The sequence below is a fragment of the Giraffa tippelskirchi genome, chromosome 1, assembly GCF_054371585.1.
Source record: "Giraffa tippelskirchi isolate mGirTip1 chromosome 1, T2T-mGirTip1v1.2.pri, whole genome shotgun sequence".
Lineage (NCBI taxonomy): Eukaryota > Metazoa > Chordata > Mammalia > Artiodactyla > Giraffidae > Giraffa > Giraffa tippelskirchi.
The window spans coordinates 52,109,394-52,136,034 of NC_137275.1; the positions used below are offsets into that span (position 1 = coordinate 52,109,394).

The window sequence follows — 26,641 nt, forward strand, 5'->3', positions numbered from 1 at the left end:
ACGATAAGTTCAAGGCCCAAAGGTGGGTGTGAGCATGAAGTACCTCATAAGGAAAAAGTCAAGCTATTGCTAATTCTATTGCTAGAATGGAGGTAATAAGGTGGCGAAACGGCAAGATGAGGACAGATAGGAAGCTAATAGCCTTACAGGCAACAAAAAGGACCCTGGAACTTATCTCAGTACTGTTCAACTTCAGTTTAGTCATGCAGTTGTGTCCAACTCTTTGCGACCCCATGGACTGCAACACGCCAGGCCTCCCTGTCCATCATCAACTCCCAGAGTTTATTCAAACTCATGTCCATTGAGTTTGTGATGCCATCCATACATCATATCCTCTGTCGTCCCTTTCTCCTCCCAATTTCAATCTTTCCCAGCATCAGGGTCTTTTCAATGAGTCAGTTTGTCACATCAGGAGGCCTAAGTATTGAAATTTGAGGTTCAGCATCAGTCCTTCCAAAGAATATTCAGGACTGATTTCCTTTAGAATGGACTGGTTGGATCTCCTTGCAGTTCAAGGGACTCTCAAGAGTCTTCTCCAACACCACAGTTCAAAAGCATCAATTCTGGGGAGGGAGGTGGGAGGCGGGTCCAGGAAGGGGAACACATGTAAACCCATGGCTGATTCATGTCAATGTATGGCAAAAACTACTACAATATTGTAAAGTAATTAGCCCCCAACTAAAATAAATAAATTTATTTAAAAAAAAAAAAAAAGCATCAATTCCTCGGCACTCAGCTTTCTTCACCTTCCAACTCTCACATCCATACATGACCACTGGAAAAACCATAGCCTTGACTAGACATACCTTTGCTGGCAAAGTAATGTCTCTGCTTTTTAATAGGCTGTCTAGGTTGGTCACAGCTTTTCTTCCAAGGAGGAAGCATCTTTTAACTTCATGGCTGCAGTCACCATCTGCAGTGATTTTGGAGCCCTCAAAAAATAAAGTCTGTCACTGTTTCCATTATGTCCCCATCTATTTGTCATGAAGTAATGGGACCAGATGCCATGATCTTAGTTTTCTGAATGTTGAGTTTTAAGCCAACTTTTTCACTCTCCTCTTCCACTTTCATCAAGAGGCTCATTAGCTCTTCTTCGCTTTCTGCCATAAGGGTGGTGTCATCTGCATATCTGAGATTATTGATATTTCTCCCTGTAATCTTGATTCCTGCTTGTGCTTCATCCAGCCCGGAATTTTGCATGATGTACTCTGCATATAAGTTAAATAATCAGGGTGACAATATACAGCCTTGACATACTCCTTTCCCAATTTGGAACCAGTCTGTTGTTCCATGTCCAGTTCTAACTGTTGCTTCCTGACCTGCATACAGATTTCTCAAGAGGCAGGTCAGGTAGTCTGGTCTTTCCATCTATTGAAGAATTTTCCACAGTTTGCTGTGATGCACACAGTCAAAGGCTTTGGCATAGTCAATAAAGCAGAAATAGATGTTTTTCTGGAACTCTCTTGCTTTTTCGATGATCCAGCGGATGTTGGCAATTTGATCTCCGGTTGCTATGCCTTTTCTAAATCCAGCTTGAACATCTGGAAGTTCACGGTTCACGTACTATTGAAGCCTAGCTTGAAGAATTTTGAGCATTACTTTGCTAGCATGTGAGATGAGTTCAACTGTGCAGTAGTTTGAGTATTCTTTGGCATTGCCTTTCTTTGGGATTGGAATGAAAACTGATCTTTTCCAGTCCTGTGGCCACTGCTGAGTTTTCCAAATTTTCTGGCATATTGAGTGCGGCACGTTCACAGCACCATCTTTTAGGATTTGAAATAGCTCAACTGGAATGCCATCACCTCCACTAACTTTGTTTGTAGTGATGTTTCCTAACGCCCACTTGACTTCACATTCCAGGATGTCTGGCTCTAGGTGAGGGATTATACCATCGTGATTATCTGGGTCATGAAGATCTTTTTTGCATAGTTCTTTTGTGTATTCTTGCCACCTCTTCTTAATATCTTCTGCTCCTGTTAGCTCCATACCATTTCTGTCCTTTATTGTGCCCATCTTTGCATGACATGTTCCCTTGGTATCTCTAATTTTCTTGAAGAGATCTCTAGTCTTTCCCATTCTATTGTTTTCCTCTATTTCTTTGCGTTGATCACTGAGGAAGGCTTTCTTATCTCTCCTTGCTATTCTTTGGAACTCTGCATTCAAATGGGTATATCTTTTCTTTTCTCCTTTGCCTTTAATTTCTCTTTCCTCAGCTTTGTAAGGCCTCCTCAGACAAGCATTTTGCCTTTTTGCATTTCTTTCCCATGGGGATGGTCTTGATCCCTGTCTCTTGTACAATGTCACAAACCTTCGTCCATAGTTCTTTGGGCACTCTATCAGATCTAATCCTTTGAATCTATTTGTCACTTCCACTGTATAATTGTAAGGGATTTGATTTAGGCCACACCTGTATTGTCTAGTTTAGACAGCATTTTAAAAAGCAGAGACATTACTTTGCCAACAAAGGTCCGTCTAGTCAAGGCTATGGTTTTTCCAGTGGTCATGTATGGATGTGAGAGTTGGACTATAAAGAAAGCTGAGTGCTGAAGAATTGATGCTTTTGAACTGTGGTGTTGGAGAAGACTCTTGAGAGTCCCTTGGACTGCAAGTCTTGGACAACCAGTCCATCCTAAAGGAGATCAGTCCTGGGTGTTCATTGAAAGGACTGACGTTGAAGCTGAAAATCAGGCTTTGGCCACCTGATGTGAACAACTGACTCATTTGAAAAGACCCTGATGCTGGGAAGGATTGAAGGCGGGAGGAGAAGGGGATGACAGAGCATAAGATGGTTGGATGGCATCACCTACTCAATGGACATGAGTTTGAGTAAACTCTGGGAGTTGTGATGGACAGGGAGTCCATGGGTCGCAAAGAGTCAGACACGACCAAGTGATTGAATTGAACTGAACTGTCTAGCGGTTTTCCCTACTTTCCTCAATTTAAGTCTGAATTTGGCAATAAGAAGTTCATGCTGAGCCACAGTCAGCTCCAGGTCTTGTTTTTGCTGACTGTATAGAGCTTCTTTATCTTTGGGTGCAAAGAATATAGTCAATCTGATTTTGGTATTGATCATCTGGTGATGTCCATGTGTAGAGTCTTCTCTTGTGTTGTTGGAAGAGGGTGTTTGCTATGACCAGTCTCTTTTCTTGGCAAAACTCTATTAGTCTTTGCCCTGCTTCATTCTGTACTCCAGGGTCAAATTTACCTGTTACTCCAGGTACTTCTTGACTTCCTACTTCTGCATTCCAGTCCCTCAGTGAAAAGAGAGTTCTGAGCAGGGAAGCACTATGACTTAATTAACATTAAAAAATTATGCTGACCATTGTATGCGGAGTAGACATGGGGGGGGGATAAGTGGGTAAGACTGGGGACAGGAAGATCATTGAGGACACAACTACATAGACTAGGTAAGAAAGATGGTCACTGGGACTACGTTGGCAGCTGAGGGAATGATGAGAAGTGGTCTAATCCCAGGTTTATTTTGAAGGCAAAAGCTAAAGGATTTGCTGATGGAGTGACCAAATGTGAGGTATCAGCAAAGGAGAAGACTTAAGAACCTCTGTACATTTTGATCTTGAACAACGGGTGCTATTGAGATAGGGAAGACTTGGAGAGGAGCAGTTTTGGAAAGAAAAATCAAAAGCTATATGTTGTTCTTATTAAGGTTGAGAGCACCATGTGATATCCAAGTGGAGACACTGGGGAAACACATATACTAGAGTTCAAAGGAAAGGACAGAGCTACACATTTGGACATGGATGATGAGATAAAGTCACCCCTAAAGGGTGCAGGAGAAGAGGTCCAAGGACTGAACCTAGGGGTCAGTCAGCAATTGCAAATCAGGAAAAAGAGGGGAGTCCAGCAAAGGAGAACAAGAAGGAATGGCTAATGAACTAGGAGGACAATTATAAGATAAGAATGTCCTAGCAGCTAAAGAAGAAAAAAGTGCTTGAAGAAGAAAGGGGAGGATAATGGTCCAATGATGCTGGAAGGTTATATAAGATGAGAACTGGGAATTGTCTGTTGAACTTGGGCAATGAAAGACACAGGTCACCCTTGACCTGAGTAATTTCTATAGAATGGTGAGGAGGCAAGTATACTGGAGTGGATAGGAAGGAGAACCCAATCAGCTCTGCATGAGTAGATATGGAAAAGAAGGTGAAGATGTGTAGTTTAAGAAGGGCACATGCTAAAGGAATGACCCCATAGAAAAAGAGAAGGCACTGGTATAGGAAAGAGAGGAATGAGAATTGAAGGAGCAGAGAGTAAGTCTTTGAATAGGTGAGGGGAAGTAGTTCACAAGGCCAAGGACTGGCCTTAAGATGCGAGGAGAGAGATCATGCATTGTAAGGGAAGGAAGGCCGAGTAAGTGGGTACAGATGCAGCAGTAAGTTTAACTGCTAATCTGAGCAGATTAGCAGTTCTCATCAGAACGCTTTTAGAAGCCATCAGTTGAGGATAAGAAAAGGAGAACGATGTTGGAGATTTAGGAAAGAAAAACGGGAAGAGTGGGGCTAGTGAACGGATACAGGGCTAGTGAATAAGTGTGGGCTGCCATTTGATGGTCCTTTCTCTGCCTTAGCCTTCAAGAACCTCTAGAGCGGGACTTTCCTGGTGGGTTCAGTGGCTAAGACTCCGTGCTGCCAATGCAGGGGGCCTGGGTTCGAACACTGGTCCGAGAACCAGATCCCACATGCCACAACTAAGAGTTCACATGCCCGGCTTCCCTCGTGGTCCAGTGGTTAAGAATCTACCTGCCAATGCAGGGGACATGGGATTCCACATGCCGCAAGGCAACTAAGCCTACGTGCCACAACTACCAAGCCCCATCTCTAGAGCTCTACAGAAGCCACTGTAGTAAGAAGCCCAAGCACCGAAACTAGAAAGTAGCCCTCACTCATCACAACTAGAGAAAGTCCATGCACAGAAATGAACACCCAGCACAGCCAGAAATAAAATAAATTAGTATTTTTTTGAAAAGAGTTCACATGCCACAACTAAAAGATCATACACGCCACAACTAAGACCTGGAGCAGACAAATAAATTTTTAAAAAATTTTTGCTTTAAAAAAAGAACCTTTACAGCTTTGCAGTTGTTATCTAAGAGACATGCCACTTGACGATGAAACTGATTTCTTTGAGAAACAGATTTCTGCAAACCAGCGATGATGTTATCCTGAAAGGGGGGTGTTAAAACTAAAAGGAAAGTTTTTCTGGAATATTTGTCACCAGCCCTGCCTTGGACACTATGACAAGTGCCTAGGACTACAAGCATGGCCTGAAGCCACATTCAGTCATCTTTATCTCTCATTTTGACAAGTCCATGGGAGTCACTGATGAAAGGGACATTCCAGAGAAACAACACTTCAGAAATGTGGGAAATCTATATTACCAAAAGAGGAGGGAGAAAATAAAATAGATCAGTATGGTATGATTTTTCAGTTCCCACCACAATTGTATATTCTGGAGTCATATAAGTGAACCCATTTCCTCCAAAGAGGACCAAGATAAACAGGTAAAGGAGTATCAGTCACTCAAATGTGGTTACTTCATTTCAGTTGTTGTGTGTGTATTGTGGGGGTGCGGAGTAGAGGTTAAAAGTATCAACGTCCAACTACTAAGAGGTACAGCTCATCAATTTTCTACTTTCTAAGAGATACCATGATCTTCAGCCTCCGTGGATTCATAGGATGACCCTGTGACATCATTATAAATATCATGGTGAAAGCTGCCCATTTGACTACCTTTAAGAGAAACCATGATGACAAATCCTCTGCTGAGACTTTTGAGAAGAAGGATTTAAAAATCACTAAGATAAACACTTTGCCTGGGTTTCCCAGGGTATTGTGACAGATTCGCAGCTTCAAAAATTAGAGTCTTTTCACAAGTGAGTTTCATGTTCAATCCCAACATACAAAAACCCAGAGTCAGAAATCTGAGTTGCTATATTTGGCCACATGCTATATTGGCCAAATAACAGACAATAAGAGTGTACAAAAGTAAACAGGACCCCAAAAGGTAGCTGGAGTGTCAACAGCAACTTTGATCTTACTTGAAGGACAGAAAAACAAATACCGGGTAGTGCCGAGTAACACATGTGCTCAGGTGCTCAGTCTTGTCTGACTCTTTGCAACACCATGAACTGTAGCCTACCAGGCTACTCTGTCCCTGGAATTCTCCAGGCATGAATACTGGAGTGGATTACCATTTCCTTCTCCAGAGGATCTTCCCAACCCAGAGACAGAACCCATGTCTCTTGTATCTCCTGCACTGGCAGGCAGTTTCTTTAGCACTGAGCCACCAGGGAAGCTCCCAATTCAGTAGTACGTATACCAAAATTACCACTATTATTTGAGATGTTGTTCTCATTTACATGGCTTTACCACAAATTTTTTACTTTCCTTTTGTTAAAAGCTGCAAATTTAAGTTACTCAAGTGTTCAGAATATATGTGAACTAAAGGCAAACTTCAAGTGATAACTAGAAAATGTGTTGTATACCCCCATCAGAAAATAAATTCATTTTTAATTATTTCAATATGTCATAATGAGAATTCTTGAAGAATGTGGTAGAAATTTCTGCAAACTCTTCCATCAGCAGAATGAGACCTTACCCAGTAGGATGTGTTAAGACTGCAGGAATAAGGCAAAGAAACTCTCTATCATGCGCAGTTTTTCAAGGTAAAAGAAAATCCTTGTGAAAACCCAGCAGTGGAAGGAAATGAGGAACGATGGATTAATAACACTTTGATTCATGGGTGGGGGATCATAAATGGTGTCCTCTCTGAAATAGGATATGTCTGTTCCACTTGGGATCCCTCATATTTGAACATTCATCTTTCCTGTTCATAGAAGGCCCTTCTTCTTACTAGGTTTTTTCTGGTGGCCATAACAGTCTCTATGTCCCTGTTTCTTCTAAGGTCAGTATATTCAATTTTAAGCTGTCCTTGCAGGACCAGCAGTGGGAGAGTAGAACCGCCAGTGTCATGAAATGTGCTTTGAAATCCATCCACTGTGCTCTTAGAAAGGGCAAACCAGTCGATGTGAAAAGACCACATAGAGTTGCTTAGCATCCATCAACATCAACTACTCAACTTGTGAGCAGACAAGCCTTCAGATGATCACAGACTCAGTCTTCAAGTCTTCCAGCTGAGGCCTCAGGCAAACGAAACTAGGTTCAACCTAGGTGCTGAAGACCCCTGGCCCCACAACTCCTGCCTGAACCCCTGGGGGCGAGTGCCCTATATATATATATACACTATTATGTAACACTTCCAGGGGATCTAGGGAAGTACCCTATAATCAAACACAATATTTTTGTGGTGAAATGTTTGAATGGTCACATTAAAGGGGACAAATAAAAATAATGACTAGCCTGAAGTCATTTAAGATCAAGTCAGAGTTCTGTTACTAAATGAATTACCAAAGGAAGGAAGGGAGGGAAGAAGGGGGCAGGGAGGGATAGAAGAAGGGAAAATTTTCAAAAACAAAAACAACTTTTTAAAGTAGCCTTCTCAACTTAGTTCTGGGTTGTCAGGAGTGTATTAGTCCACAAGGAAAGTCTGAGATTTTAAACGTACAGAATATGTGCCAAACAGTAGACAGGGATCCCAGGAAACACAAAGAGATGAGAGGCACCACCACTGCACATTTCTACATTCTGCAGGTAGACAGGTATGCTTCTGGCCACTGTGATCCAGGAGTAGATCTACTCTGCAGAATACTCAGTGATTCAACAAGTATTGGTGTGTATTACTAGAAGAAAGACACTGTGCTAGATACAAGAAACAGAATGATAAGGTATGTAGAGGGGAGAAAAGTCATTAAATTAAACACATGCAAAAATACAACTGCTGTAGCTTCCAGAAAGGAAAAAATATATGGTGCCAGGAGAACTTAGCGTGAGAACATTTGATCTGCTCAAGAAAATGGCTTCTGAACTGAGAATGAGAACGAGGTGAAAAAGGAAAAAGAAAGGGCAGAGCCTTCCAGGAAGAAGAAATGGCATGTGCACAGCCCAGTGGAAAGAGGGAACATGACACATATGAGGGACAGGAAGAAGGATCAGAGGGTAGGAGCTCAGAGAGCTAAGTGAGCAGAGCCTCAGAGCTGGCTGCAGCTGTGGGTGGACAAGGACCAGTGCAACGTCTTTCAGGGCACTTGAAGAAATGTTACCTGAGCCCAAGAACAATGAGAAGCCATGGGATGAATTTAAGCAGAGTTGGGAAAGGGTAACAGATCAGGTAAATCTCACTATAAGGAAAGGATCAGGAGAAGGGCAAGTGGGAGTGGATGAAGGACAACACTGGGATGCTTTTGTTAAAGGCTTGTTAACTGGAAGTCACGCCACAATCAACCAGTAATGGTAGATTTCTACCAATTTGAAATGCCTCGGTCCTGGATTCAAGCTATTAAATATTTGTCACAGATTTCCTGGGAAAGGTAAAACTATGAAGCCTCTCTCATCTTCTCCTGTTCTGTCTGAGCCTGAAAAAAACAGATAATAGAGCCTCTGCTCTAGGCTATGGCTGATAACATAAATGGGAGTTTATTAAAAAAAGAAAAAGTGACCTTTAGGAAGTCAACTGTGGCTAGATCTTAAACAGCTGATAGTTGGGTCATCCTCTCCAAGCTCTGAAGGGGGCCTTTGGGGTTGTAGAAAAGAAATGCAGAGTTTAAAAAACAAAAGAAATTTATTCAACTATATGTATGTCTCTTTGAGACCTTCCTGGGAATAAATGATTATAGCAGCACAGAAGACAATATCTGGGTGATTTAATATTTTGTTCAGTTTTCAGGTGGTTCAAGATCCTGGATCCACTCCAAGTAGCTTCATCCTGAGAACTGAGAGTTCTGCCATCTTGGCGCTAAAAATTGCTCTGGCCTTTCACATAATATAAACTACACATGAGAGATCAATGTGTGCTATTAAACCTATGTTGGCTGACTTCATATGAAGATGGAATTCTAATATAAACTCTGAAAAAGTAAAAGGTCTATTTTAAATTTCCGGGCAATTACCCATGAGGCAAAATGTTGCCTTTTGCCAGCTGTATTAGTTTTTTGGGGGGAAAAAACCAAACAGATTTTTCCTCTTTTATGTTTCATATCCAAGCCACAAGCCAGAAAACACTGGTATTTACTCCAATGTTAATAAAAGTAAATGACTTTGTGGTTTGGGGTCACTGGTATAAAACTTGTGCTCTTTTTAGTTTATGTTATGTACAAAAGTTCAAAATTTCAAGATGCATCTAGAACTAACTGATGACTTACTTATGCTTGTCTATGGTGATTCAAAGCATTTTTTTCAGTTTATGTTTGAATTACTTCTGCTTTTCTATGCCAAAGGCTCTCGTGATTCCTGTGGGATTCTTTTTCTCTCTTCTATCTTTTTTACCTTTATGACGCTAGAACTTTTTTTCTTCCTGAGCCATCTCCTTGCTATAATCTACTCAAGGAGGAAGTCAAACCCATAAGGAGCTACATGACCAATGAAACTCTCATCTTAAACTTTAAGTTACCAATAAAGATTTTTTTCCCAGAGAAATGGAATTTAATTAATCCTTTTTGCAGTTGCCTTTTTATTTCCTAAAAGATACAAGTCAACTGGGGCCAGTACAAACAACTTGAAAAAAACATTCTAGGACCTAATATACAGATGCCAAACATACTGCCTCCCTCCCAAATCCATCAGGTCCCCACACCAGATGTTGGGGCTGCATACGCCCAAAGTTCAGCATGCTTTCAAGTCAGTCTTTCCATCAGCCAGATGCTCAAGTCGACAGTCTCCTTTATAACTATTTATCACACAAAGAGAATTGCACAGACCTGAAGCAGGAGCCCACCCCAACCCCCACCTCCTTGGCATCGCTGGCCAAAATGTTAAATAGATTTGTCTTCTGCATGCTGTCCAAAAAACATGCTACTGATTTAGACAGACCTGCAGAACAATCAATCATGGTCTCAGCCCTGATGAATGGCCAGGGGCTGTACACGTTCATTTCATTAGGATCTTACTTAGGTCTGAGGACTTCTCTCCTTTATGTTTTCAAACTATGGTAACCATTTCCATGCAAAGCAAAGGGACAGCGTATGAAGGGGAAATGCCACTTGGGCTAATGTTTTGCTGATGGCTTTCATAACTTAAGTCCTCAATAGAAAATATTCCAGATATGTTGACAGCCTCCCAGCCCTTCCGAAACTGCCAAGCTTTTCAGAACCTAACAGAAATCAGGCACCAGCCCCAAAGGCAACCCTGGTAAGGTCTACCTCCCCTTTCTGCTAGTTTTGTACTGTTTGTCATAGACATCCTAAGGGAATAACTATATAAGCTGAGACTATATTTCTGTCTCAGGTGATTAGATAACAATACAATGAAATAGAACCACAGACCCTCAGATTCTTAAAAACCATCCATAATTTTCTTTTAGGGTTTTTTTTTTTCTTTTCCCCCATTTTTTAAGCAAAAGACAGTGAAAATTGTGCAACTCACAATAGAACTATGCATCAAATGAGGTGAAATCTCTTTGGTCATTTTAAGCAGACAAAGAAATAGCTCCAAACAAATTGCATCTAGCATTGCTAGGCGCCAAGCGAAAGAAACACAGTCAAGAACATGGATTCTGAAGCCAGACTGCCAGGGGCTGAAACCCTGTTCCTCCACTTCCCATCCATGAGCGAGTTATACTTCAACACTGTCTGCCTCACTTTCCTCGTTTGTGAGTTAAAGATAACAACAGTGCCCAATTCATAATGATTTTCCTGAAGAGTCAATGAATTCGTAAATGCTTAGGAAGCATTTTGTAAATGTTTAGGAGAGGACCTGGCAGACAGTAATCACCATATAAATGTTCACCGTTACTATTTCCACAAAATGATAAACAAACCAGATTATTGCATCTTGTTCATTAAACAAACAAAAAGAAATTAGGTACAAGAAGGCCATTCAGAAATGATTTGTTTGTTTGGAAGAAAAATAAAACAAAACCCAGCAATTTCCAATAGCCAATGGCAGTGCTTGCTGCCTCCAGGTCCTCAGGGAACTCAGAAGAGCAGGAAGGTCATCTGGGCAGGCATTTCCTCACCACCCTGCAAGTAGTCACTTTGGCTGTAAACATCAACTACACAAAGTGAAATAAAAAGCTTAACTACAAAAGGGAAAGACCAAAGGACACACCTTCTCAACCACTCACAACAGCACACAAGTGAACCAAGAAAGGGCCAATAGGCAGAAAAACTCGTGACCAAGGCAGGTCACTCTTTTCAAAGACTGAGTTGAACTCGAGTGTATGGCGAGCAGTGCTCCAACAAAGCTGGGGCTCCAAGAAGCTGGCAGCTGCTCCAAGAAGCACAGAGCTTGCTAGGAATAGCTCTCACGTCACCATAAATCTAAAGTGACAACCATCTCATGTTTTGAATGCCATGATCAAGTCACCTTAAGTCCACCACGTAGACTGAAATATTTACCTTTACTAAACATCAACTCAAAGGTATAGATAGTCATTCTTGGACATGTATCTAGAAAGAAACCTTGTTTAATAGTATACATGTACCCCAATATTCACTGCAGCACCGTTTACAATAGCCAAGACATGGAAGTAGCCTACATGTCCACTGACAGATGAATGGGTAAAGAAGATGTGGTACGTATATACAATGGAATAGTATTCAGCAATAAAAAAGAATGAAATAATGCCATTTGTAGCAAGATGGATAGACTTCGAGATTATCATACTAAGTAAATCAGACAGAGAAAGAAAGACATATGCTATCACTTTTATGTGTAATCCAAAAAAAAAATGATACACATCAACTTATCTACAAAATGGAATCAAACTCACAGACTTGGATAATGAACTTACAGTCACAGGGAGGGGGAAGATAGGGGTGAAGGGCAGTCTGGGAATTTGGGATAGACACATGTCAATGTCTAACTCTAGACACAATGCAAGTTGTGTCTAATTCTTTGCAACCCCCATGGACTGCAGCATGCCAGGCTTCCCTGTCCTTCACCATCTCTCAGAGTTTGCCCAAGTTCATGTCCATTAAATCAGTGATGCCATCCAGCCATCTCATCCTCTGTCACCCTCTGCTCCTTCTGCCTTCAATCTTTCCCATCATCAGGGTCTTTTCCAATGAGACAGCTGTTCACATCAGGTGGCCAAAGCATTAGAGCTTCAGCTTCAGCATCAGTCCTTCCATGAGTATTCAGGATTGATTTCCTTTAAGACTGACTGGCTTGAACTCCTTGCTGTCCAACGGACTCTCAAGAGTCTTCTCCAGCACCATAGTTTGAAAGCATCAGTTCTTCGGCACTCTGCCGTCTTTATGGTCCTGCTCTCACAACCATACATGACTACTGGACTCTACATACCTTTGTCAGTAAAGTGATGTCTTTGCTTTTCAATACATTGTCTAGGTTTGTCATAACTTTCCTGCCAAGAAGAAGTCGTCTTCTAATTTCATAGCTGCAGTCACCATCCACAGTGATTTTAGAGCCCAAGAAGAGGAAATCTGTTACTGCTTCCACATTTGCCCCTTCTATTTGCCATGAAGTGATGGGACCGGATGCCATGATCTTAGTTTTTTTAATATTGAGTTTTAAGTCGGCTTTTTCACTCCTTTCACCCTCATCAAGAGGATCTTTAGTTCCTCTTCACTTTCTCTCATTAAAGTGGTATCATCCGCCATTATGAGGTTCTTAATATTTCTCCTGGCAATCTTGATTTCAGCTTGTAACTCATCCAGCCCGGCATTTCTCATGATGTGCTCTGCGTATAAGTTAAACAAGCAGGGTGACAGTAAACAGCCTTGTCATACTCCTTTCTCAATCCTAAACCAGTCAGTTGTTCCATGTAAGATTCTAAATGTTGCTTCTTGACCCGCATACAGGTTTCTTAGGAGACAAGTAAGATAGCCTGGTAGTCCCATCTCTTTAAGAGTTTTCCACAGTTTGTTATGATCCACACAATCAAAGGCTTTAGCACAGTCAATGAAACAGAGGTAGATGTTTTTTCTGGAATTCTCTTGCTTTCTCTATGATCCAGCAACTGTTGGCAATTTGATCTCTGGTTCCTCTACCCTTTCTAAATCCAGCTTGAACATCTGGAATTTCTCAGTTCATGTAATGCTGAAGCCTAGGCTTGAAAGATTTCTAGCATAAACTTACTAGCGTGGGAGATGAGTGTAACTGTCTGGTAGTTTGAACATTCTTTAGCTCTTCTTGGGAACTGGGGTGAAGATTGACCTTTTCCAGTCCTGTGGCCACTGCTGAGTTTTCCAAATTTGCTGACATACTGAGTGCAGCACTTTAATAGCATAATATTTTAGGATTTTAAATAGCTCTGCTGGAATCCCATCACCTCCACTAGCTTTAATAGCAGCAGTGCTTCCTAAGGCCCACTTGACTTCACACTCCAGAATGTCTGGCTCTGGATGACTGACCACACCAACATGGTTATCCGGGTCATTAGACCTTTTTTGTACAGTTCGTCTGTGGATTCTTGCCACCTCTTTTTGATCTCTTCTGCTTTTGTTAGGTCTTTACCATTTATGTCCTTTACTGTGCCCATCTTTGAATGTTCCTTTGAACATCCAAATATTTCTTTGATATTTACTTTGATATTTGAAATGTTACTTTGATACTTCCAATTTTCTTGAGGACATCTCTAGTCTTTCCCCTTCTGTCATTTTCCTCTATTTCTTTGCATTGTTCATTGAAGAAGGCGTTCTTGTCTCTTTTTGCTATTCTCTGGAACTTTGCATTTAGTTGGGTGTACCTTTCCCTTTTTCCCTTGCTCTTTGCCTCTCTCCTTTCCTCAGCTATTTGTAGAGCCTCCTCAGAGTTTGGGATTGACTTGTACACACTACTATATTGAAGAGATAATCAATAAGGACTACCTGTAATAAATTAATTAATTAAAACAAAATTTTACAGGTATGGATAGAAAAATCACTCGCAGAATTTTAGGGCTGGATGGAGAAGGCTCTTGAGAGTCCCTTGGACTGCAAGGAGATCAAACCAGTCAATTCTAAAGGAAATCAATCCTGAATATTCATTGGAAGGACTGATGCTGAAGCTGAAACTCCAATACTTTGGCCACCTGATGTAAACAGCTGACTCATTGGAAAAGCCCCTGATACTGGGAAAGATTGAAGGCAAAAGAAGAGGGCAGCAGAGGATGACATAGTTGGATGGAATCACTGACTCAATGGACATGAATTTGAGCAGACTCTGGGAGATAGTGGAGGATAGAGGAACCTGGCATGTTGCAGTCCATGGAGTCACAAAGAGTCGGACATGACTGAGCAACTGAACAACAACAACCAAGTTCTGCAAACTCCTCCAGAAACAAAAGCCTGCCTCTCTGGCCTTCTTCCTGCCTTAATGTGGGTCAACAACCTGCCTTCTGTCTCTGTCCTACCTCTTTCTTGGAAGGCTTTGTGGCCTAGACCTGAGTTTGTGACAATCTTCCCCACAGGACCAGCATTACCTCCACTCTCTCAGTTCTGCTATCTTCACAGCCCACCCTCTATTTCCTCTGTCTCCAAACCCTGAATCTCTCAGACCCTCTAGGGGTGGAAAGGAAAGGAAAGTGAAGGCACTCAGTCGTGTCCGATTCTTTGCGACCCACGGACTGCAGCCCGCCAGGCTCCTCTGTCCATGGGATCCTCCAGGCAAGGATACTGGAGTGGGATGCCATTTCCTTCTCCAGGGGATCTTCCCAACCCAGGGATCGAACTCAGGTCTCCTGCATTGCAGGTAGATGCCTTACCTTCTGAGCCACCAGGAATATAGGGTGGATCCAGCACCAAAGTTTTAAACAAGATCCACCTCACCCCCACCCCAGAGAGACTCTTACTCTAGTTTAGACTATGCATCCCTTTAAGATGCAGGGCTGGAACTGTCATTCACTATGCCCAGTGCCTAATGCAGGGCTGGTAACACAGTAAAAGCTCAAAAATATTTATTTAATGAATGAATCCACAGTAATTTCAACTTCAAAAAGGATGTAAGTCTTTAAATCTCTTCTTTTGCAAATGAGAGGCTCCTCCATTCCATGTCTCCCTCACCTCAAACCTCATCTGCACCCCACCCTGGGTAGCATCTCCAAACAGATCCCTAACTCAGAATGTTTCCTAATGGCAGCATCTGCTCCCCTGCTATCCATTTATCCTTGACACTACCTCCCACCTACTGGATCAACTTTTTGTTTCCGTTGAGATCTCCAATTGCCCTGTTCTCCTAACCCATTGCTTCTGTTTTGGCTTTGATAACCTTCCTTTGCAGTTGGGATGCATGATTGACAATTTTAGATGGAATCACCATCTCCTGATTTGCCAAGGCTTGGACCACAGGTACTCTGCATCTATACCCTTAAACAACTCAATTTAGTGGGTGGCTCTCTTCCCAAAACTTTGGCCACCACTTCAATGAGAGCAACTTTCAAATTTACATTACTAGTCCAATCTCTAACAAGATCCCAATATGACGCCTAGATAGCTTCACATACATAGCTTTTTGGATACCAACAAGTTTAGTATCTCTCCTTCCAAAGCAAATCCTTCTGGTTTTCCTATCACTTCTAAAACTACTATGAGTACCTTTGCCATAGAGATAAATGTCAGTACCTGTCTTCTCTCCCTGCCCCCTCCCCCGGTCTTCATCATTCCATTATTTTATAAGGTCTGTTCAATTTATTCCTTCATTGCCCCCCAAATCTAAATTTACCTTTCTATTTGCACTACCCTAATACATACTAATGATAGTTTATATGCCAGCACTGCCCAATAGAGCCCTCTGCAATGATGGAGATGTTCTATATCTGCACTGTCCAATATGGTAGCCACTAGCCCCATGTGAGTATTGAGCACCTGAAATACAGCTAGTGCACCTAAGAATTTTAAATCTCATTTAACTCTATTTCATGTAAATAGTTACATGTGGCTCATGGTGACCATACTGGACACTCCCCATTGTCTCAGCATAGATATAGCCAATTATAATACCATATGTGCCAGTCATTTGTTGCCTCTCAGATCCATTCCCTGCTGCCCAGCTCCGTCTCTGTTTTACATCACAGGGGACTTCCAGTTCCCAGCTTCCTCTGACAATTGGCTTCCAGGCAAGTTGTCAGTGAGCAGCTTTGGTAAAGACTGGGCAGGAGCAGGAGAAAAGTCAGGGAGCTTCTCCATCCCTAGCGTTGCCTCAGGTGGCATTTCTAACAGTAGTCACCTCCCTTCCAGAGTTCCAGCTCTCACAGGCAGTCTTCATCACAGTTCTGTCTCCCACTGAGCAGCCTCACTCTCTGGGCTCAGGTAACACTATTTTCTCCCTGGATCCTTTCAGCTCTAGGAATAGTAGCACCTTCCTACCATTACTAATCTCTGGGTTGGCTCACTGTCGGTTTAGGCTTCTTAGCCCTTAAACCATCCGTGTAACCAATCCATCTATTAAATTTCCTCTATTAAAATATCCAATATGGCTTTTGTTTTCCTTAGTAAAGACTGATACTCCATTCAAATGAGTCTCCTCTTTAATTTATCCTGATAATTGTTATCATGAAACCAGCCATAATCATCTTCACCATCAAAACAGTATGTGATATAAAAGTACATCAGCAATCATCATTTAAACAGTGCTTATGTCAAGCATTGGGGTTTTGACATATCATAGCTCATTTTTTCCTTATAAAACCCTAGGAGGTCAATATTTTTATCCCCATTTTATAACTGAGTCCAGTGAGGCTTAGAGAGCGGCTTACACAAGTTAAATAGCAACTAAGTGACTCAGCGTGTCTCAAGAGTGCATATCAGGTCACACAAATTCCTTCCTCTCTAGTACACTATTCAGACACTGTCAATTACTCCCCATTGTCTCAGGAAAAAGTTCAACTCAGCCTGCTCTTCAAAAAAGAGTCTCAGCCATCCAGCTGTAATCACCCTTCTAGTCACAGCCCTACTTTCTCCTTATTCATATCCAGACTGATGACATGCAGCTTTCCCTACATATGTGATTAGTGTTTTCCCACCCCTATTCTATCCCTTAGGTATCTGTCAAGGCCTATTCAAAATTCAATTTGACTTCAGCATAATAATTATAATTATTGGTGCTTTGGAAACAGCATTATAATTCCATCTGTGCCAGTCATTTGTTACTCAGATCCATTCCTTGCTGCCCAAACTTTCTCTCTGTTTTACATCACAGAGAGGCGATGTCTATTGTTTCCAAAGCACCATCATCTCACCTTTCTCTGAAATTCCCCACTTAATAAGTTCTCATTTATTTCTCCAATGTTTGGCTTATATTCTAGCTGTGTTCTTATCTTAATACTACCTTTATAAAATTGCAAAGTCTTTGGGGAGAAAAGAGGGTGTTTTAAAGATTTTTTTAAAAAATCTCTCATCAGCATCTAAGAGTGACATTTACAAATGAACTTTTAGATGATCTGCAAAATATTTGTTTAGGTCATTTACAACCCTTCACAGATGCAGCATCATGTGATTTCTCAAAAAAAATGCAAGTCAAAGACCTAGGTTCTGCCCAAATTCCTACCTTCACCACATTAGGGGCATAGACTCTACAGTCAAACTGCCTATGTTTTAACTCAGCTGCAGCACCTAACATCTGTATAATTTGGGACAAGCTACTTAATGGCCTTCCCTTATGGCTCAGCTGGTAAAGAATCCGCCTGCAATGTGGGAGACCTGGGTTCAATCCCTGGGTTGGGAAGATCCCCTGGAGAAGGGAAAGGCTACCCACACCAGTTTTCTGGCCTGGAGAATTCCATGGACTGTATAGCCCATGGAGTCACAAAGAGTCGGACATGACTGAGCGACTTTCACTTTCACTTAACTACTAGGGCTACTGTTTTCTCACCTTTAAAATGAAAATGATAAAACGACTTCATAGTTCTACCAGGAGGAATAAATGAGCTATTTATACCAAGTGCTTACTTACAATAGTGCCTGGAATATAATAAGTGCTCAATAAATGTTAGTTCTTACTAATATGATATCACCTCCCAAACCAGTGGTACGGTGGAACTGGTTAAAATGCACCCAATTTCTGTAAGTCATGGAGGTAAAGATCTCAGATCCCATAATCTCCCTCTAGGTTTTATTGTGGCCTTCAGAAAACAGATAGTTTATACCTATAAAACAATAATCAAATTTATTATAAATAGAATAATGTCAATGAGATTGTGAAAGCAAGATAAAATTGACTGTTGAAAAGTTAAAATATTTCAAAAAGCTTGTCTAAATTGAGTTATGTATCCAATAAACCCACTATATCTGTTATAGCATGCCTCCTGTAGAGAAGACACAGACATTTTCCCTGTATTTAACTAATGTATAAATTCTGGGTTTTTAGGTTTGCTGTGCCCAGTCTCCAAATGGTCCTTTCCCTCTGTGTGCCCTAGCTCTGATGGTCTGAGCATCAGTGACAGAGTACTGGTTGGCATCTCTTCCTTACATAGTAACAGAACATTGTCCTTGTCTTTGAAACCCAGCCCCCATATAGTGGGGAAGTCTAGGCCACACGGAGAGGCCACAAGTAGGTACTATGATGTTAGTCCTACCCAAGGTCCCATTGACCTCCAGCATCATCCATGAAACATGTGACTAAGAGAGCCACAGATCATTCCAGCCCCCAGCCCTTGAGCTGACCCAGCAGATGTTGAATGGAACAGAGACAAGCTACCCCTGCAGAACTCTGACCAAATTGCAGGTCTATGAGTGAAATAAAGTCTGTTATTGTTTTCAGCCACTAAGTTTTGGGGTAATTAGTGAAGGAGGCACAGTAACTAGAGCAGATGGTATGTTATGTGGCAACAGCTAACTGATAAAGGCAGTGTCTTTACCTGCTTCTACCTTAGTGTATCTTACTCAAAACTGCGACATTGGTCAAGGAAGGTGGTCCAGGGCATAGTATCATATTAAATCTAAATCTGATCATTTTTTATTTGTTTAATTAGTTAAGACAACGTATATTACTTGCTGCACTTGGGAAATTTGTGGTTCCTTTTTTGGGCAAGAAAACTTCATCCCTCTCTCCCCAAATCAAATAAATATAATAAGAGAAATTAGAAAAAAATGCATCGGAGTAGTACAGATTTCTGAAAACTACAAAAACAGAGAATCCAATTGGATTGTTCATTTTTTCTGTTAATAAAATGATATGGTGTGAGCCCTAAAACAAACATTAATAATAAACTCTATGAAAAATATAAACAGTCATGTTCCAAAATAATACCTGATAAAGCTATGCTGCTGAGTCATAAGTTTTATAACTCTGATGGATCAAATATTCTTATTGACAAAATCATTAAATAAAAGATACTGACCTAGCTATTCCATCAATATCATCAAAACCCAAACTCATGCAGGTAAAAAGAAAAAAAAGGCAGGTGTCTCAGGTCCGGGAACTAAATAAAAACAGAAATAAAGGAATACTGCATAGCACAGGAAACACTGCTTAATATTATGTGGCAGCCTGGATGGGAGAGGAGTTTAGGGAAGAATGGATACATGTATATGTATGGCTGAATCCCCTCGCTGTCTACCTAAAACTATCACAACATAGTTAATTGACTATACTCCAATATAAAATTAAAATAAAATTTGAATATTGGGAACATATTCAATATGCTATGATAAACCAGAATGGAAAAGAATGTGAAAAAGAATACACACACACACACACACATACACACACACACGGTGGTGATTTAGTCACTAAGTCATGTCCGACTCTTGCGACCCCATGGACTATAGCCTGGCAGGCTCCTCTGCCCATGGGATTCTCCAGACAAGAATACTGGAGTGGGTTGCCATTTCGTTCTCCAATATATATACATATATATGTATAATTGAGTCACTTTGCTGTATCAGTTCAGTCAGTTCAGTTGCTCAGTCGTGTCCGACTCTTTGCAACCCCATGAATTGTAGCACGCCAGGCCTCTCTGTCCATCACCAACTCCTGGAGTCTACCCAAACCCATGTCCATCGAGTCGGTGATGCCATCCAACCATCTCATCCTCTGTCGTCCCCTTCTCCTCCCGCCCCCAATCCTACCCAGCATTAGGGTCTTTTCCAATGAGTCAACCCTTCGCATGAGGTGGCCAAAGTATTGGAGTTTCAGCTTCAACATCAGACCTTGCAATGAACACCCAGGATTGATCTCTTTTAGGATGGATTGATTGGATCTCCTTGCAGTCCAAGGGACTCTCAAGAGTCTTCTCCAACACCACAGTTTAAAAGCACCAATTCTTCGGTGCTCAGCTTTCTTCACCGTCCAACTCTCACATCCATACATGACCACTGGAAAAACCATAGCCTTGACTAGATAGCAGAAATTAAATGCAGCATTGTAAATAAAAAAAAAGGAATGTTAAAATATGAACTCACCAACTGGATAAGTAATTATATTAATATTATATTAGTAGTTATAAATGAACAAGGAATTTCTGAATCTTTAGGGTCAAGTCAGAAACTATCACCATTGGACATGGTGTCTGAAGCCCATGAGTCCATCCTTAGGAACAGGTTAATGTAGTCAAAATGATTAACAAAACTCTTGACATTCTAGAATAACCACAGCAGTTAACAATGTAGGGCCTAAATAATTCATCAAACTCGGAGCATTAAATGTATCTGTGTACTGAGTCAAAGCAACCAAATGCAGAAGTCCTCACCAGCATGTGTGCAGGATGGCTGTTGCTTGCTTGCTAAAAATCATTTTGGGCAGGGTATGAAATAAATCTAAAAGAAGACTAAACAGACGATGCCAACCACCTGGAAATACATAGAGTTTAAGCTACATTCTCAGAAGGTGATTTAAAATAATAACCAAAGATCATGTGCAGCTGACCTTGCACACAACTGGACTAAAGCCATGTCCTCCGCAAATCCCCGGACTCAGTTCTAAGGACCAATTCTAGCAGTGTCTCTCTCCAATCCACACAATCCACTGGTTCCAACCTCATCATTGCTGGCTCACCCCTCTCCTTTTAGGATCAAAGGGGACACACCCAGATGTGGTCAACCAGAATTTACTTACAATATTGTTGGATACATTAAATAACAAGTCATCCTTTTTTCTAAAGCCATACTTTTAAACACTATAATTGATAGCAGCCTCCCCTTTATTCATCTCAGAATAGTCAGCTATTGTTTGCCTTCAAAATTGGAATTGTATTCTAGAAAAGAAAATGCACGTAAATATTTACAATAGTCAAGCCCGCAGAGAAATACAGTACATTTAATGGCTCTATCTATAGTATTCACGTCAATAATCCCAAACTAACCAGTTAAAGGAATGCGTTTGCATTAAATTTGTCAATGCCCTTGAATGTGCACTCACGCACACACATACACACTCATGCACAGGCACACACACAGCTGTAAAACCCTCAGGAATAGGTTTTCTGTGCTATCAGAACATCTGATGCAGAACTGAGGTCAGGACTTTGATCTCCCATTCTCTCACCACTGAGCATGGAATTGCCCTTAAAGCACACCTACCATGTGTGAAAATAGCCTAATAATCAGATCAGATTCACAAATACTCCCTAGAAGATTGCCTGCTGGGAATGTGGATGTGCCTGGCATAGCTTACCTCTAGGCTTTATCTTTTAGAAATATCTGTAAAATGTGCACTGCCACTAGACACACCACCTACAGTCACACTCAGAGGGCTATTCAAATGCGACAGATTTCTGAGGAGCCTCCTGGGCAAACATACCAGGAGGGGCGCGGCATGCTCAGCGCAGGGCGAACAGCTGGCCACGCCCACTCCCAGACACACTGCTGCTCTGCTTCCAGATGTACGTTCTCTCTCTCCCGATCACCCGCACACTGGAAAAAGCCCCACTTTTTCTCAGTTTCCATTTAGCAAACGTATCCATTTTTTAAGAACGCAAGTGGAAGTCTTTAACAAGTTCTCTACCATCTGATGAAATAGAAATTTAATTTTGGTTTAACTGAATAAAGGAGTGATTAAAGAGAACCAGTTGGCTGTTAAATGGACTCACTCTCTTATTTACCAAGCAGATTCTGTCCCAGACCTTGAAGGGGTTTATATTACAGCAGTGGATAAAAACATTGAGCGTGCATAGATTGCAAATAGCAGTCAGGCCATGAATGGGGCATGAAGGCAATTATGGAAGAGGACAGTGGGGGAAGGGCGTGATTTCCATGAGCTGGGAGGAGAGGATTGGACAAGCCTCTCCAAAGCAATGGTATTTAAACTTAGCTCTGAAGGATGAGTAGGAGATGACCAGGTTAAGAGTGTCAGAAGGGACTGGGGCAAGAAGAAAAATGGGTGACCGTCAACAGAGTCATTGGTGACTCATGTAGCGCTGAAGTGTTGTTCAGGGTCAGAAGGGATGGTTCAGAGTGTGTCATACTGTGATACTGTGATTAATAATAAAAAGTATATGCTTGGGAAAAAGTACTCAACAATTACACAAATAAACTTAGAAAAGGGCATACAAACAATAAGACACTCTAAAAGAGAAAAGAACAAAGGACATGAACAGAAATCTTACAAAGGGAAAAAAAAAAAAATATATATATATATATATGCTAATATTCATAAGATGTCCAACTTAACTAATGTTCAAAGTAAATTAAAGCAAAGAGATACCATTTTCTCTGTTTTACTGACAAAGATAAAGAGACTAGTAACCTCAGCACTGGGGCAGGAGTGGCGTGAGAAGTCCTCTTGTTTCTGCAGTCCTTCTAGAACACCAGCTGGCCAGCAATCAACAGCCCACAATGAGTGCATATCTTTTGTTGGCAACCCCAAATCCAATACAGTGAAATAGGAAGGGTGTGAATGATTTCCCAGAACACAGCAGGCACTGAAGTACGTACACAAATATTTACCAAGCACCTAGAACATACAAGGCATAGGTACTGTGGGTGCCACAAAGATGAGTAAGATCTTCTCCATCCCCAAGAGCTAGTTTATCAATTAGGAGCAACAGAAAAGTACACATTTAGGTATAAGATGGGTCAGACTACAGTAAACATAAAAGAGATGCAAATAAAATGCTTCAGGCTCATCCCCAAAGAAGGAAGAGCCATCTTATTTTGAGGGCTCAAGGAAGACATGGCATCTAAAATTGGCCTTGTGGTACAAGAGAGGGATGAAGGAGTTGGATCTAGATAACTCCTGGGGATGGGAGGCTGAACAGACAGGGGCTGTCCCTGCCTCTTAAGAGTCTACAGTCTGGCAAGGACAAGTGTGATGAGAAGACAAATTTCAGGGAGCTCTGAGAATATCATAAAGGCAAGCATTAAAAAAGACAACAGACTCCATCATTAATGAAAATATACAGAACTGAAACTCAGATTCAATGCTGGTAGGAGAGTCAGTTGGCATAATCAGTTTGAGAAGCAACAAACTGATCAAAATCTAGAAAGCCTGGAGATAACACAGCTCACGTGACTCAACAATTACACAAACATATCTAGAGAAACTTTGTACAGGGACATGTGCAAATTGTTCCCTCCAGCAAGACTTGCCACAGTGAAAAACTGATAAACCCTAAGTGTTTAATGGGCTTCCCTCATAGCTCAGCCAGTAAAGACTCTCCCTGCAAAGCAGGAGACCTGGTTCCAATCCCTGGGTCAGGAAGATCCCCTAGAGAAGGAAATGGCAACCCACTTCAGTATTCTTGCCTGGAGAATACCCATGGACAGAGGAGCCTGGCAGTCCATAGGGTTGCAAGAGTCGAACATGACTTAGTGACTAAACCAATACCACCAAGTGTTTATTAACAGATGGAATGAACAAACAATGCTTGTTTCATATAACAAAATTCAGGAGCAAAAATTATGAATTAGAATTACACAAATAAATCTCAAGGCAAAGAAAATTGGTTACAGAATGATTCAATCAATGTGTTACTATTTTTATAAAGTTCAAAAATATGCAGAACAATATTATACATAGTTTATGGATACACATATACAGTAAAAATATAAAAGTGTGCATGGGAATGATAAAAAACCAAAATCAGGCTAGTGGTTGCTTCTAAATATGCAAAAAGTATAACAGGTAGAGGTATAGAATGGGCTTTAGATATATATACTCCCTTCCCTGCTCTTGAAACCAGGACAACACCTATCATCTCTAAGTCCTCAGCATCTACACTATGCCCCACAACTTACCAGTCCTCAATGATCAGCAAATCAACATTTCATATGAGCGTTTCTTGGATGCTTGCCTCCATGGCTTTGTTTGAGCACATCACTCCTTTCTGTTACTGTCTCCTAACTGTGCAACAGACGCAAATGTTTGTATACAGTCCAGGGAATCTAAATGGTTGGAAAACCCAGTGATAAGCTGACATAATGGCTGCCCTTAGAAAGGGAGTTTCAATATGAGAAAGCTCCTGAAGTAGGAGATGGGTAAGGTTGAAATGGTATTCCCAAAACAGAGTGACTTTCCCAAACAACCCTGAAGATATTTATAGTGAAGTGAGAAATCTACTTGGGGCAAAACTTAGAAAAGGGATTCAGGAACCACATCACCTCAAAGACTTCAGGATTCTTGCTCAATGACCACCCAAAAGAAGTGACCTCAAATTCCTAGTCACATCACTAGAAGCCATCTGTGTGCTCCCCTTCATTGCCTGCACCAGATTCTGTTTTCCCACGGTCTTCTGGACATCTCCATCCATACTAATGGTAGGAATTCAAGAAGTCCCTGAGAGCTGTTTGTAGGTCAACCATTGTTAGGAGGAGTAAAGAATTTTTGCCTTCACAATGGCCCAAAGTGAGCTCCCATGTGTTAAGCCTCAACTCTGGAAGATAATACCCTATTTTAGATTCACAGCCAATTCATCATCCAAGACATATTTTCAAACGGAGAGTCAGCATAGCAAGCTGACGCACCACCTCACATGGAGGCACTTATAAGTCTGTCTGTGAAATGCTCTAGAGGGCATCGGCAGGGGAAATATTCTAGGCTATCTGCAGTGAAGAAATCTATGCACCAAATAGCTATAGCAAAGGTTCTGAAAGGAAGCAAGAGAAGCCTTCAAATGAAGACTGGGAACAGTGAAGGCATTGAGCCCAGCTATTTGATAACTTGATGCAAATTAGCCTTCACAACAAGGAAATAACTTCAAAAAGGAGCTAAGAAGTAGCAGGCGGTAGTTGCCATGGCAGCAAAAGCACACTTTGCCTCTTTGCAGTTTTTTCTGTACTGGAGGGATGGGGGTTCTATAGATGAGATCTTGAGCCTAGAGGAGGAGCAAGGCAGGGGCTGGGTTGTTTGATGGTGAAAAGAAAAGACTTTGTCCAGAAAGCCTGTCCTCGGGCTTATGAGGAAGCATAGTGGAAGTGAAGACTCCCTCAAGGAACATGCCCTTAGCCAAAGGAAGAGGATGGGGTGGGTGGAGCTAGCTCAAGAGATGAATCTTTGTGCATCATAAAAAGAAGAAAGAAAAGCCAACAGTGTAATAATTGAATGTGCAGTGCCACCCAAAATGTAGAAGCTCAAACTGAGCACTGTAATAAGGTAGCCAATTTCAAGGCAATTCTTTGAAACCAGGAACTGTAGGTCTGTGCCATGTAAATGTTTTTCATGCTTTCAAAACTTAAAATATTTCTGCTTTCAGCTACAAGATTTGAGATGAAACATGAAATGTCGCAAGCTGATACAACAGGCCAACCTGCAAATATTCCTGAACCAGCGCTTGACTGGGAAGGGAAAGACCCAGGAGGAAGAAAAACTCCCAGGACTTGGAAAAACAATAGGGTATAGAGAAGGAAGTTTTCTCTTGACCATGAAAACAAATGTTCTAAAAATACCTTTTGAAAGTATTTCTTTTTTTCCCATGTAATATAAATAATTTTCAGTTACCTGTTCTTCTAAAGGCTAACATGAGAATGGAAAAGAGACCCTAAGTGGTAATGGGTTTATGCGAACTCTTTCCTCATAATAGTATTTCACCTCCTATACTATGATAAACTAGTATTCTACTAGTACACTACTAGCTTATTCTATGATAAACTATACACACAAAGTAAATTACCCCATTTAAATCTCAGCCTATTCTGATAAAGGACAATTTTAGACTATTTCAAATATGTAAGTACCCCTAAATTATACAGCAACATTTCCCACAATTTTTACACTGCAAAATTAAATTTTCTGCCTTACGATTTTACTCCCTCCAGCAAATTTGTTCCATGGACATTTATGGAGTGCCAACAATCTGCCAGGTACCTCACTTCATTCTCATATCTACCTAATTTTCCTAACAAAGTTTACCCAGTATTCATATTCTGATGTTACTTCCCAAATACTGTAATTTTCTAAGTGCCTCAAGTCCAATAAATCTATAGAATGTAATTGATACAACATGTTAACAAGACTTCAATAAAAAGAGAAATATACCTTGTTCTTTATTAGAAAAATTCCAGTACTATAAATATATCATACTTCCCCAAATAACATATAAATTCAATTTTGTATCAATGTATGAGTTGCATTGTGTTTCCCCTCTTTCTAATTCAAATGTTGAAATCCTAACCCCATAGAACCTCAGAACCTGACCTTATTCAGAAATAAGGTCATTACAGATGTAATTAGTTAAGCTGAGGTCATACTAGAGTAGGGAGACA

At 41.1% G+C, this 26,641-nt stretch overlaps 1 protein-coding gene and 1 long non-coding RNA gene across 32 annotated transcripts in view; one reads left to right on the forward strand and one right to left on the reverse strand.

The window, feature by feature from the left end:
• Positions 1-26,641, reverse strand: part of LIMCH1 (LIM and calponin homology domains 1) — a 385,789-nt gene that overhangs the window by 240,284 nt on the left and 118,864 nt on the right. The gene's annotated exons all lie outside the window — the stretch shown is intronic.
• LOC145545916 (uncharacterized) lies at positions 10,418-25,528 on the forward strand. Its single transcript, XR_014082331.1, has 3 exons — positions 10,418-12,154; positions 14,114-14,656; positions 23,721-25,528. It is a non-coding gene; the product is annotated as an uncharacterized LOC145545916 (long non-coding RNA).